At 40.4% G+C, this 15244-nt stretch overlaps 1 protein-coding gene and 1 long non-coding RNA gene across 7 annotated transcripts in view; both read left to right on the top strand.

Annotated features, from left to right (window-relative positions):
* Positions 1-15244, top strand: part of TEK (TEK receptor tyrosine kinase) — a 106425-nt gene that overhangs the window by 28980 nt on the left and 62201 nt on the right. Inside the window, exon 2 of one of the 6 annotated variants that reach the window (XM_055577840.1) lies at positions 10359-10605. The exons of the other annotated variants lie outside the window; for them this stretch is intronic. The gene's annotated coding sequence lies outside the window, so the exon portion shown is untranslated. The remainder of the gene's footprint in view (positions 1-10358; positions 10606-15244) is intronic. 6 annotated transcript variants of the gene reach the window in all.
* On the top strand, positions 767-4454 carry LOC129649894 (uncharacterized). Its single transcript, XR_008713404.1, has 3 exons — positions 767-920; positions 3025-3087; positions 3912-4454. It is a non-coding gene; the product is annotated as an uncharacterized LOC129649894 (long non-coding RNA).

The raw sequence follows: 15244 nt of genomic DNA, 5'->3' as shown, positions 1-15244 counted from the left end.
TGCTGTTTCCTTTTAGTCTTATTTTTTCCTGTCTTTACTTAGCCTACATTTTGTTTACATTTATCTTCTCTAGTCATTTTTGTTGTATACATCCTGTTTCTTATTTTGTTAGTGGTTACCCTTATGTTTTTCAAAAAACACTCTTTAACCTATGCCTCTATGTTTATAAAAATAAATAGTGAAACCATATTTTGAACTTCAGTGTATCAGCAAAGAACTTAGCACATATTAACTTTCCCCCCTCCTTCCTGTTCCCTTCTAAGTCTTGGCTGCTTTAATATGGAATTGAAGATCCAAGTTACTTTTTACAGCATATGTTTTTAATTTTAAGATGAATTTTTGACATTAAAAATATTTTAGTATTGAAAATCCATTTTTTCAGTCCAATTCATTGACCTTTGTGATTACTGGATGCTGCCAATAGGTAGACTGACTATCTTGATTATCTCTGTATTTGCAGTTCTTCACTTTCTTTCCCATGGCTTTAAGGGGAAGCTGAGAGAGGCTACATCAAAGGTGCTAGTCAGATGTCATTTTAAAGCTGATATCTGACTTCATTATTAAGATATACATTTCCATTTCAGGGTATTGTTAATTAAATATCACCTCATGTTTGCTGTATCTTAAATTCCTTTGTTTTCTTCAATTCAAGAAACAAGCATAGAGGGTTTGAATCTTCAGCTGCCACAGTCTGTAAATTTGAGCTTTACTTTTTGAATTGTGCAGCATAATAGAAGACAAATTCCTAGTACCACTGAGATTTGAGCTGAATCTTGGAAGAGACTGGACCTGAACAGATAAATGTATGTGGGGAAGGGCATCCTCAGTGGAAAAAAATGATGTCATCAATGGCCAGGAAAGGAAAGCCTGTGGAGCATTTGGGGCTAAAGAGACAAGGGCACTAAGATTGTGCAGTTCAAGTGAGTGACAATGAAGGTGTGAAAAGGAGTTGAATGTGAGAGAGAAGACAGAACTAGGAGGGGTGGAATATGGTGATTGGATACAAACAGTGAGGGGGAGATGGTTGTTGACAATAACTCAGAGTTTTCAAGCATCTGTGATTAGAAAGCTGGAGGTTTAAGAGAGAAGGGGAGAGAGAAGGTGAAGAGAGGAGAAGATGCTGAGTTCATTCTAGATGTATCACAGTTGAGACGCTTACAGAGGTGAGCAGGAGGCCTTACTATAATAAGTGTAATATAGGGGAAGAGGTTGGAACTAGAGATCTGGTTTGGAACAGATGATAACTGAAGCCCTAGGAGTTGGTGAGATCCCTGTGAAAACGGAAATGGAGTCTTCCGTAGCACAGGTCAGGCTATAATCTCTGGGCTGAGGCTGTGGCCACTTGCTGAGTTTTGGCAAAGAGGATGAATGGGAAATTAGATTTAACAGAACACTGCTCTTTAAGATGTGCAGACTTAGATTTTTCTACTAAGGTACTAAGGCAAATGGAAATGCAGTCAAAGAGTAAGTACACATGAGGGACCTACTGTGCTAACCTCTCTGTCAGGGAAAAGGAAGTCGTGAGTTCTAACGCTGTCCCGGATGTTTTACATTTAAGATCTCATTTAGTCATCACCGTTGTTTTGTCTAAGTCAGTTTCCTCATCTGTGATATGAGATATAAATGACTAATTCATAGTCATTGTGAAAATGAAGTAACACAATGGATTTAAAGTATCTGAAAGGTGGCAAGTAGTTAATAAACTATAGTTCTGATGTTACAACTAATCATTTTAGGAATTGTCTGTACATAATTGACACACTGCAGTTGAGAAACAGGTAGCAAATACTTGATAGCAGTGATTTGGAAACTGTGCCCCTTCAAGAAATAGCAGTGCTAGGGAGGTGCCCAAGTGTCTGCTTCAAGAGTCAAGAAGTAGGTACCAAGCTGGAATCCTGTCTCCAGCCAAGACACATGAAGCGTTGTTCACCTGATTAAGTTCTCAGACATCAGCACAAAATTTCCTTTACATAAAGGGAATGGCTGAAACATGAGCTGTGCTTGAAACAAGTGTAGGGCTGAAGGCAGAGGGGAAGGACTGGCTCTTGGACCTAAATCAAGCAGTGGCAGAAGAAGGTTCCCCACCGAGCTGCAGTCTGTAGGTGGCTCAGTGGGGAGGGACCATCCTCCCCTTCTACCCTCCTGTCTTCTTCTGGAGCCCCTGGTGGCTGAACCCAATGGGACACATGTAGCCCCCATGACCCTAGAGCTGAGTGGAGGGGGTTGGAGAGCAGCTGGCGAAGGGCACAAAAACCAAACCCTGGCCTGGCCTTAGAAAGTGAGACCCTGTGATACTTTACATTCTGTGTTAAATTTGACGTGAAAATGGATCCAGCCCATGCCCAGGGTATCCAACTCAAACACGTAATGAATTTGCCTCTTGGCTTTCATGTTTTTGAACTGCTTTCCCTCAAGTAACGGCCTCTGTCTCCTTGCTGCCAGAAAAGTCTAAGTAGATCTTAGGTTGTCTTCTTGGGAAGAAAAAGGAGGAGCTGTTTTCTTGAGTGATAAACTCCCAGGCAGCTGCTGTATGTAGGATCAGGGCCCGTCACATCGCCACGCCTACTCAGTACCTCACCTATGCTGTCCCTGGGACACAGTCCCTGCCCTGGGCCATCTGGAAGGTTCCCCAGGGTGTGTGAGAGCCTGGGTCAAGCCTTGGAGCCTAAGCAAGTGTTCACCAGGTGACGTGGAAATAAAAGAATCATCGAAGGAAGTCTCATGCAAAGATTCCAAGGGTGATTCCTTGAGAAGAGCTCCCGACAGGTTTGGAAAGATGTCACTGTCGCTGGCATAAATGTAGGGCCTGGCAGAGGCCCAGGGAGGTGGCACTGACTATGATGCTCAGGGTTGTCAGGAAGCCCCTCTTAACAAAGACGCATAGATTAGTACCTCTTGAGATGGTCAGGCTTGCAGTTTAAGAGGGGAAAAACTGACATAAATTTTATATTTGGAATTCTACCTGACAAATGCATCTATAGTTTGGAAGTATGCAATAAATTTTTTTTTTTTTGGATGGAGAAGAGGGAATATGACCACACAAGCTGATTCCCAAATAGGAGACCTCCAATCACAGGAATAACTCAGGTAATGTCCAAAGGCCAGTGAATTCGAGAACTGTAATAAAGGAATTTCTAAACTAAATGAAATGAGGCTAGAGGGTCCCTGAGCCCTCTTTAACTACTGAGTTAAGGTTGTGACCCCATCAGGGAGCCCATGGGGGCTGATACTTCAGAATGCAGAGCTACTGTCCTGCTCTAAAGTGAAACAAAGTATAGGAACTGTACTTTTAATGGACTGTACATTCGCTTTCACATACTCACTTTTAAAGATGAGGGGGAAAATGCCAGGGAGGGTTCTCTGGTCCGGGGACACAATGGGGAGGCTTTTGGGTAGGTCAGTGGTCTTCCCGAGGGTCAACTGGCAGACGCCCATGGAGCAAGAGTTTGTGTCCATCCCTGAGTAGCACCCTAATCTCTCCAGGGCTCCCTCCACACCAGCAAGCTGGTTGTGGAACTGTTTTTCCAGAGTCATTTGCATGGGCAGAGATTTGGTTTCCTCTTAAGGTCATTCCTAAAAGAAAGGGGACAAGAATCAAAGGATTTTGAAAGGAAACACAGAGAATCTTCCTTAGCTCATGATCGGCCTGTTTCCTGCTCATGTGGGTTTGAAGTGTGTGGGAGGGTGGTCACACAGCAGGGAACAAAGCCATTAGCTGTTCTTCATTCTGTGGGTACCTTAGCTCCAAGATGACTTAAAATTAAAAAAAAAAAATCCCTTCCTCTGGGGCTAAAACAGACTACTATAGTTTCATACAGATTCACTTGAACACACTGGCTTCGTGCCATGCTAATACTAATAATCCTTTACACAAAAGTCAATGATTTAGATGTTATTTTCCCATTTTACAGATGATGGAAATGAGACAGAACTTCAAGACCAAAAGTCTTAACAAGTCCACTATCTTGTTGATGGTGCCCTGCAATTAGCAATTCACAAAATTGTCACCTTGGTTTAAGATGTACCACTTTGACTATATATAAAATAAATAGCTAATAAGAACCTACTGTATAACACAGAGAACTTGACTCAATATTCTTTAATGACTTACATGGGAAAAGAATCCAAAGTTGATATACATATATGTATAACACATATGTATATAGAGGAGTCTAGGTAATTCAGTCGGTAAAGAATTTGCCTGCAATGCAGGAGATCCGGGTTCAATTCCTGGGTCAGAAAGATCCCCTGGAGAAGGTAATGGCAACCCACTAAAGTATTCTTGCCTGGAGGATCCCATGGACAGAGGAGCCTGGCAGGCTACAGCCATGGAGTCACACGAGTTGGACATGGCTTAGCTGACTAAACCACCACCATACATGTGCTGCTGCTGCTGCTAAGTCACTTCAGTCGTGTCCGACTCTGTGCGACCCCATACACGGCAGCCCACCAGGCTCCCCGTCCCTGGGATTCTCCAGGCAAGAACACTGGAGTGGGTTGCCATTTCCTTCTCCAATGCATGAAAGTGAAAAGTGAAAGTGAAGTCGCTCAGTCATATCCGACCCTCAGCGACCCCATGGACTGCAGCCCACCAGGCTCCTCCATCCATGGGATTTTCCAGGCAAGAGTACTGGAGTGGGGTGCCATTGCCTTCTCCGTATATATGTATATATAATCATATATAGATATATGTATATGCTTCACTTTTCTATACATTTGAAGCCAACACAACACTGTAAATAAACTATACTCCAATAAAAACTAATTTTTAAAAACTCAGTAAACAAAAATCTTTTCAAGAAAATTTATAGCAAAACTTAATCAAAGAAGCATTCTTGGACTTAAAATTCCAAAAAGAAAAAAAAAAGATGTACTACTTTAATTACTATTCAATTCTTCAAATTCAACTTAAATATATTAAAAATACACACATTCTGTCAAACAGAGTGCTTGGTGCTACGAACTGGAGAGAAACAAAACAGAGGTCTTTTCTTCTGTGAGCTCACTGTCTAAGGCAGGAGACAAGTGTGTCAGTAATTAAGTAGAACACTGCCTTTGGATTGGCTAGTTATGTGTGTTTTTGTTCTAAATAAAAATCTTTAAAATGACAAAAGAAATGCAATGCTAAATAAGTAAAACAATAAGTGGACATCTGCTTTCCTCCTCACCCCACCCCTGACCCCTAAGCCTGCCAATTTCATCAGTCAGAAGTACCACTGTTATCCGCTTGGTGTATGACTTCTAGGATTTTCTCAATATTTGTGCAAAAATGTTCTGCATCTTGTTTTCTTCACTTAATAAATCAAGGATATAGTTCCATGCAAACTTACAGTCTTCAATCAAATGAATGAATCATCATTTATTTACCCATGTTCCTGTGCATAATCTTTGTGTTTCCAGTTGGGACTGCAGGAAATATCTCCTATCTACATATTTGTTCTGGTGATTAAGAAGGTTTATCATAATTTAAAATTTAACATACAGTTAATTTTGGTGTGTGTGCAGCTTTATGAGTTTTTTAAAATATTTATTTGTTTGGCTGCCCCAGGTCTTAGTTGCGGCACTCACGATCTTTTTAGTTGTGGTAGGTGAGCTTTTCCCATGTAGCTCAGAAGGTAAAGAATCTGCCTGCAATGCAGGAAACTTGGGTTTGATCCCTGGGTTAAGAAGATCCCCTGGAGGAGGGCATGGCAACCCACTCCAGTATTCTTGCCTGGAGAATCCGCCTGGACAGAGGAGCCTGGTGGGCTACATACAGTCCATGGGGTTGCAAAGAGTCGGACACAACTGAGAGACTAAACACATGCAAACTCTTAGTTGTGGCATGTGAAATCCAGTTCTCTGACCAGGAATTGAACCAGGGCCCCCTGCACTGGGAGCTCAACATCTTAGCCACTGGACTACCAGGAAAGTTCCAGCTTTATGAGTTTTAATGCATATATAGGTTCCTGCAACTGCTGGCACATTATAATACAGAGAAAGCAATTCCAGCACCCCCTGAAAGAGTTTCTGTGCCACTTCTTTGTGGTCATAACTGTCCCACTCCTAATCCCTGGCAATCACTCATCTGCTCTGTATCTTTATAGGCTCACCTGTCCCAGAAGGTTATGTAAATGCATCCATACAGCATGTAACCTTTTTATATTGGTCTCTATTGCTCAGCATAATGCCATGTTGTTGCAACTATTAATAGTTTATCCCTTTTTATCACTAAGTATTATTTTCATTGTTTGGATGTACCACAGCTGTTCATGCTTTTGTCTATTGGAGGACATTTGGGTTTCTCAGTTTGGGGTGATTATGAATAAATGGAGCTGCTAGGACTTCCCTTGTGGCTCAGCTGGTAAAAATCCACCTGCAATGCGGGAGACCTGGGTTCGATCCCTGGGTTGGGAAGATCCCCTGGAGAAGGGAAATGCTACCCTCTCCAGTATTCTGGCCTGGAGAATTCCATGGACTACAGTCCATGGGGTCGCAAAGTGTCGGACACAACTGAATGACTTTCACTTCACTTTACTTCATAACGGAGAAGGCAATGGCCAGTACTCCAGTACTCTTGCCTGGAAAAACATTCACTGTATGAACATCAGTTTTCTGTAGGGTAGATATGTAGTAGTGGGATTGCTGGGTGATGTAGTAAATGTATACTTAACTTTATAAAACATGATTAAGCCATTTTCCACAGTGACTGGACCATACATTTTACATACCACAAGCAGTGATCGTTACAGTTGCTATACATTCTCGCTAGCACTTGGTATTATCAGGATTTGTTTGTTTGTTTGGGGGCTCTTTTTTTTTTTTAGCCTTTCTAATAGGTGTGTAGTGGTATCTCACATTGTTTTGTTTGGCATTTCCCTAGTAGATAACGATATCGACCATCTTTCTGGGTACTTATTTGCCATCCACATATCTTCTATGGTCAAGTGTCTCAGATCTTTTGCCCATTAAAAGTATTGAATTTTTTTGAGAGCAGTTGTTTTGCTCTTAAGTTTTGAGCGTTTTAAAATATATTTTGGGTGTAGGTTGTTTGTCATATATGTGATTTGCAGATATTTTCTCCCAGTCTGTAGTTTGTATTTTAATATTAATAGTGTCTTTCACAAATCAAAGTTTGAAATGTTGGTTAAGTCAGATTTATCCATTTTTTCTTCATAGATCACACTTTTGGTGTCCTAGCTAACAGCTCACCTCCTAGATCCAACATCATGAAGATTTTTCTTTCATATCCCAAAAGTTTTATATCTTTCCACTTTCATTTAATTTTTGTATAAGGTAGGAGGTTTTAGTTTAGGTCTTTGTTTCATATGGATGTCCAATCGTTCCAACACTATCATTGAAAAAACTAAACCTTCTTCACTGAGTTGTTAAGAGATAGATTTTTTATATCAACTGGTGTAATATGAGTATAATTTAATTGTTAAAAAAGAGTGAGTTTTAAAATCAGTCTGCCTAAATTTGAATCTCCGTTCTACCATTGATTACCTGTGTGACAATGATATATATTTAACTTCTTTTTGTCTTAGTCTCCTTTTCTGTAAAATAAAGATAATCATAGTACATCTTCCATAAGATTCTATGAGGATTAAGTTACTACATATTGTTGGTGGTGTTTGGTCACTGAGTCATGTGCTACTCTTTGCGACCCCACGGACTTTAGCCCACCAGGGTCCTCCGTCTTGCCAGGCAAGAATACTGGAGTTGCCATTTCCTTTCCAGTATTACACGTTACACACAGGGAATAAGTGGCATATAATAAGTGATGAATTAGGGTTAGCATTCATGTAACTTTATAGATATTGCAAGCACGTCCCTCCCATAAATGCATTTCCAAGGAAATGTAAAATATTGTGACCATTTGTTCCCTAGAGTTGGCAATTTGTGTTTCTTCCTCTGTGAATTGCTACTGATTTATTGACTTTTTCACTTGGTATTTCACCCTCCAGTAGATTAGTCTGAACTTTACCTCAGGGTGGTCTCAGGATCCCATAGAGAAGCAGGAAGCAGCTAGTCTAGGGGAAAAGCAGATTGAAAGCCTCTGTTCGTGCCTGGCACATTTGCTAATGTTCCACTGACCAAGCCTAGTCTCATGGCCAAGCCGAGAGTCAAAGGGCAAAGAAGTTAGATTCACTTCTCAATGGAAAGAAATAGAAATTATTATGACCGTTATTTTTCAATCTACTGTAGTTGGCTGATAATTTTATATAAGTTTTTGACATTTTCTATATTGAAATCTTAGTGTTTTCCTTTATGGATTTGCATATAGTAGTGATTTTGGATGACCAGACTGTAAGCTTCTTAAAGGCAGAAACCATATTTTGTTCTTTTCTTCACCTACTGAAAGCCCAGCTCATAGTACTTATTAAGTAAATTCTTATTGAATAAATTCACTCACCAAAAGCCAGCCCCACTTATTCATTTATTTATCTATTTAGTCCTTCATCCGTGCTTATTGAATAGCTTGTTTATATCAGGGTACTGGGCTAATTGTTAGAGATACAATGGTGGACAATAGGCAAAACAGACTTTTCTCATGGTGTTTAGAGTGAAGCATCATGACTGGTAATGCAACTTAGATATGATTTCAGATTCTATCTTTCTACTTCTGTGTCACTGGGAATGTTACAGAACAGCTGAGCTGTTGTTTTTTTTAACCTATAGAATGGAATGTAAATGCCTTCCTTCATGAATTCAAGTGCACAAAGTTTGTAAGGCACCTGGCACAGTATCTGTTACATGGTCTGTAATAAACAAAGTTTGATTTCTTCCCAACATGTTATCATCTGAAGCCTGCTGAGAATGCTAGCCCCCTTTCTTTGTCAGTCTCTTCTTAGAAATGGTCATGATTCTGAACTTCTTCCATTATAGACTCATTTCTTTGCTTCTTCTGATAGTTCTCAGTGGGTCATCTCTTTAAGCTATTCTTGATTATTCTCTTTATTGTGCAAGCAAATCAACCCAAATTGCCTTCTTTATTGGAACCTGGAGAACAGGACACTTAGGAGTTAAAGAGTTTGTTGAATTCTGTCTTGGACGACAGAAATAGTTGGTTGTGGGAATGGGTTTGCACGTTTGTGCACATCTTTTGGCAGCAGAAGGGAAGAAGGGAACTTGGCAGGTGATTGAAGCAGAGGAAGAGCCCAGAAAGGGAAGGTGTCCTGGCTCCAAAGATGGATTCCTCTCACACCAGATAAATTTTCTGGCAGTGGATAAATATGATTCAATTACAGAGCATCCCTCCCTCAGGGTGAAATAATAGAAAAGAGTATAAAGCAGCACTGTAAGTTTTGGGGGAATTTGTGGTGGGCAAACCTTATTCTGGTAATTCCCACTCTCTGTCCTGTGCCCTTCCCAGCATTTTGGCTGTCTCTCCTTGGTGTATTTCTCCCCTGGCCCAGTTTCTACTAAGTTTCACAATTCTTCAGGTACCATCCTGTCAAATTCGTAAATATTCCAAATTCCCTCACATTAAAGATTTGTCCTTTTACCCCACTACCCTAGGGTGACAGAAAGGGCCCTGGAGAGAAACTCATATTGAGGGCTGGCTTTGCCATTAGCCTTTGAATGACTACCAATCTGTCTCTTTTCCAAGGGTCTCAGTTCACCCTTTATAACATGCGAGGCTTGCACCAGGCAATCTCTAAAGTTTTTTCCAGCTTAAACAATCCTAGGTTTGATGGTGCCATGCCTCCTCCAGCCCCACCTTTCAGAATGGAGTTTGCATGTAAGTGTGTGTTTTGTGAAGTTTCACCGTGTGGACTCTCTGTCTATTCCCTGTATAAAAAAAAGACTTGCTTGCAAACTGGTGCAAATTCTAATGTTCTGACTAGAACTTGTGATATTTATCCTGAATGGAAAATTCCTGGTGTTCACAGTTGGGGAGAGATGCCATTTCCTCCAGCAGGCAGATGAGGATCCTCTCTGTCTGGGAGGCAAGGGTGGGAAACTGGCATGCCCTTTGGCAAAACTCCTGAGTGAAAACAGTTTGTTGTTAGACACAGCCTACTCATATCAAGGATGTCCTTGTCTAACTCCCAACTATGCAATTAAAAAGCTAGCAACTTCCTTTGGTTGTATCCAGCCTTGTGCATTTTGGTATCTTCTCATTAATTGCCCAGTATCTTCTTGGAAGGAGCCATGAGGATGAAGTTATTGCTCAGACTTACTACATACATGAAAGGATACTGGAAACAAAGAAAAAAGATTAATGTATTGCAAACATGCCTGGGAACTGGATTTCTTCAGGAGACACAAAAAGGCAGAGAAGATGCTAAAAATACTTAGACATAGAGTTGCCACATAGAAATGGTGCCAGAAGTTCTTGGAATTCAGGATAAAGAAATTAATGTCTTCTTTAGGGCTTCCCTGGTGGCTCAGATGGTGAAGAATCTGCTGCAATGCGGGAGACTTGGGTTCGATGCTTGGGTCAGGAAGAGACCCTGAAGAAGGGAATGGCAACCCACTACAGTATTCTTGCCTGAAGAATCCCATGGACAGAGAAGTTTGGCAGGCTACAGTCCACGGGGTCGCAAAGGGTTGGACACGACTGAGCCGCTAACACTTTCACTTTCACTTAGGATAGATTTAAGAAAGAATGTTCTAGTGGTGAGTCCTATTAAACATGTATCCATTCTTCAGAATCCTGCTCAGTGGTTTTCCTTTGGGGGAAAACTTTCCTGACTGGTTTCTTGTATTCTTTTTGCTTTGTCCTGGTAATTCCAACTCTCCATCAGGCCAAATGTCACTTCCTCAGGGAGCCTTAGCTGATTTATAAACCATTCCTCCACACCAGCCAAGTTTGGCTAAGTTCACTATTATGCTATCCCAGAGTATAATAATATAATTCTCTCTCATGTACCTGTCATGGGTCCAGTGTTACATTTATTTATGTGATTGGTTTGCCATGTCTGTCTTCCACATTTGTCTGTTTACATATTAGTTAAGATCAGATCTGTTTTAGTAATTATTGTGTCTCTAGGGTCAAGTGCAGTACCTTAGCACTTAGGAAGCACTCAGTAAATTAGTAAATGGATGAATAGGTATATAAATAACTTAGAGTATTTTTTTAAAGCTGAAGAAAAGTATTCTTTTCTGGACACCCTAAAAAATACCTAAACTAAAATCCAAACAATTCCACCAACTAATCCTGGATAGTTTTGAGGTTCTCTTTGCTTCTTTGGTTCACAGCCAGGGCCTTGAACTTTGGGCCAAGACCTTTTCATTCATTGCCAATTGCCCAATTTCAAAAATACTCTGGCTAAGTTAGTGCTCCTTGCCATTTTAAATATTTAGAATTTTAATATATCTGCTGCTTGGAAGGAGTTACAAAGGTGAGGCAACCAAGGAGACTCTGGAAAAAATTGAAGCATAGTCAATACCACACTTCCAAGAAATCATATAGACAGTTGTTCTGCAGACATGGTATCTTATTCCAAACTCATGTTAGTGAGACTCCACCCAAAACCACAATTCTGAGGTAAAAAGAAGCACAAGGGAATAGCCTCACTATGCAATAATTTAATGTTCTTTTGCTCTTAGCTGGCAAGTGCTTCAAAGACACGGGAACTGCATTAATCAACAGTTGACTCTGCTGTGATGAACTTGTATGTGAGACAGCAGACTAATTGGAGTCGGTACCTTTTGAGGCGGGGAAATGTATTTTCATTGATATTCATGTTTAACCTTTCATTTTCTTCATCTGTAATGTGATGACCTTTGAGGTTTTATACATTTTATTTAAGAAAGTTCTTTTTTTCCCAAATGAAAACTTATGTGGAGCTCAAATGTAAAACAGACAAAAGTTGAGCTGATCAGTGAGCGTATACATATGTGGGGGTGCCTGGAATGCACTCTCTTGATTTCACCTCCACCTCTCTCAGAAAGTTCTGGAATACCTTCCTTAGAAAATGAAAAATAACAACTCCTTGAAATACAGTTTTAAAAGCATGACTTTGTCACTCTTTTCTAATTCAGTATAGTTCTTCAATATGGGTGTAGATTTAAGTCCATAATCCTTTCTATGAATGTTTTTAAAGAAAGATTATTTTCCATGTCTTTGATAGTGGGTCATTATTCAAAGTGTCATCCTAAATTAGAAATCAATCTCAGAAAAGAATCAAGGTTATCCTGAAGCAAAAGGGCAGCTTTGTTGTTCACAAGCTTTGCAAACCAGAAACACTTCAGAAGCTACAGTTGGGTGACTAGTAAGTGAGCTGGACAGTCCTTGCAGTCCAGACACAAGTTTTAGATGATTCACTGTCATCCAAGCTTCTCATTAGGGGCTTTTCTAGGGAGGACCTTAGCAGAATCAGAAGTCCTTATATGGGTTTTATTTTGTGGGTTTCCTAAGAAAGACTTATGAAAACCAGTTACATTTTGACTGCCTGCTGCTGCTGCTAAGTCACTTCAGTCCAACTCTGTGCGACCCCATACACGGCAGCCCACCAGGCTCCCCCATCCCTGGGATTCTCCAGGCAAGAACACTGGAGTGGGTTGCCATTTCCTTCTCCAATGCATGAACGTGAAAAGTGACAGTGAAGTTGCTCAGTTGTGTTCAACTCTTAGCGACCACATGGACTCTAGCCCACCAGGCTCCTCCATCCATGGGATTTTCCAGGCAAGAGTACTGGAGTGGGGTGCCATTGACTGCCTAGATCCATTTTATTTTTGTTCCCTGTCAGCCACACCTGGTCCATTTTCTAAGTTCTTTCTTAGGGGATTTCTCTTATTTTTACTTGTCCTTAAGTGATTCTATTTTATTTTTGCAAAAGCAATACTGAATACAAGAAAATCTATATGCAGAAACAAAATTTAAGCAGCATTTTGTGTTTACCACAATGAAATTTAGTGAGAAAATTTTACTGCAGAAGGTTAGAGGCGTTCAGTACAACACACGGAACATATAATGAACAGAACAACATTCTAAGATACTGCTGGGCTTCAACTGTGATGAACAATATTTGTTAACTCAGCAGGCACCCAGTTATGGCAGCAAGTATTTCCTTACAAACATGACACACTTTTATGCAAATATTGAAAAGTATTTGCAAAATCTTTGCTGAGGGAAAATAGTATCAATCCCCAAAACATGTAAGATGTATGAAATTCCATACACACCTTACTTATAACAGACTCTTAGCCTTGATTATTTTTGTTTGTCTTTAAATTATTTATTTTTATTTTGGCTGTGCCAGGTCTCAGTTGTAGCATGAGGGATCTTCAATCTTTGTTGTTTCAGAATGAGAATGAGGAGTCTTTTTTTTTTTTTGGCAGCATGTGGGTTCTAGTTCCCTGACCAAGGATCAAAGTTGGGCGCCCTGCATTGGGAGCACTGAGTCTTAGGCACTGGACCACCAGGGAAGTCTCTTAGCCTTGATATTAGTAGAGTAAGTTGAACTAATTAATGAATTTGATCAGACGACTTCAGGCTGTGATTGTGATGAAACCACCCAAAGCCAGGCTCCAAGCAGACTTGGAGAGGATAGTTTTGTGGTAGAAGAAAAGGTGTTGGTGTGGGTACGAACATCCGTGTGAGCCCGGGGGGCTCTGTCTCTTGGCGGTTATTCTCAGGAAAGTACCAGTGGCAGTAGATTCTTGATGGCACCAGTCATGCAGTGGCAGTTACACCTTTCACGCGGCCAGTGGCAGAACCCTTCAAGAGGCCGCAGGCTGCAGCTGTACTTCTGGCAGTCGGGCCTCAGCTTCGCTTTTCTCTTTGAAAGCGAAGTTTGGCCACTCTCCTTCTCCCTTTATTTAAATTTTATTTTAATCAATTTTTTTTTTCAGTGCTGTAGAATGACATCACATTTCCTCTCACCAGTCCGAAGTTGAGAAAGAAAGAAAATGCATTATTTGGATGTAATCCAAAAAGATTTGGCTGTGTGTAGGGATAAATGATGAGAGACATATATATTTCTCTGGTTCTTGATTCCCTTCCAGAGGCACCATTTTTAGGGACAAGAAAAAACATTTACATTTTTACATTTATTTTTTTGGCATGTAGGTAATGTTCAAATGGTTCAAAAGTCAGTCTACATTAAGTGTACAGTGCAAGTTTTCTTTGCATCATTGTCCCCCAGTGACCGCATTCTCCCCAATGGGTCACCCTTATTTTTAGCGTCATGAATCACCGTCCTGAGATCTATACAAACAAGAAAAAATATACAGAACATACAGATGGCTAACAAACACATGAAGAGGTGCTCAACATCACTCATTATCAGAGAAATGCAAATCAAAACCACTATGAGGTACCATTTCACACCAGTCAGAATGGCTGCGATCCAAAAGTCTACAAGTAATAAATGCTGGAGAGGCTGTGGAGAAAAGGGAACCCTCTTACACTGTTGGTGGGAATGCAAACTAGTATAGCCACTATGGAGAACAGTGTGGAGATTCCTTAAAAAACTGGAAACAGAACTGCCTTATGATCCAGCAATCCCACTGCTGGGCATACACACTGAGGAAACCAGAAGGGAAAGAGACACGTGTACCCCAATGTTCATCGCAGCCATATATATAGCTATAATAGCCAGGACATGGAAGCAAGCTAGATGCCCATAAGCAGATGAATGGATAAGAAAGCTGTGGTACATATACACAATGGAGTATTACTCAGCCATTAAAAAGAATACATTTGAATCAGTTCTAATGAGGTGGATGAAACTGGAGCCTATTATACAGAGTGAAGTAAGCCAGAAAGAAAAACACCAATACAGTATACTAATGCATATATATGGAATTTAGAAAGATGGTAACAATAACCCTGTGTACGAGACAGCAAAAGAGACACTGATGTATAGATCAGTCTTATGGACTCTGTGACAGAGGGAGAGGGTGGAAGGATTTGGGAGAATGGCATTGAAACATGTAAAATATCATGTATGAAACGAGTTGCCAGTCCAGGTTCGATGCACGATACTGGATGCTTGGGGCTGGTGCACTGGGACGACCCAGAGGGATGGAATGGGGAGGGAGGAGGGAGGAGGGTTCAGGATGGGGAACACATGTATACCTGTGGTGGATTCATTTTGATATTTGGCAAAACTAATACAATATGTAAAGTTTAAAAATAAAATAAAATTGAAAAGAAAAGAAAAAATATAGGTTCTTATTTTAAGAAAGACAGATGATTTTTAAAATTCATTCCAGCAACCTGATAAGTACTTCTTCCCATATCTAAAGCTCATATACAAAATTCTTCTGCTATTTTATGGTAAATGGCACTACAAAGGACAGAGAATCA

The sequence above is a fragment of the Bubalus kerabau genome, chromosome 4, assembly GCF_029407905.1.
Source record: "Bubalus kerabau isolate K-KA32 ecotype Philippines breed swamp buffalo chromosome 4, PCC_UOA_SB_1v2, whole genome shotgun sequence".
NCBI lineage: Eukaryota > Metazoa > Chordata > Mammalia > Artiodactyla > Bovidae > Bubalus > Bubalus kerabau.
Note: the sequence above shows the minus strand (reverse complement) of the source record. Positions and strands in the feature narration are given on the sequence as shown.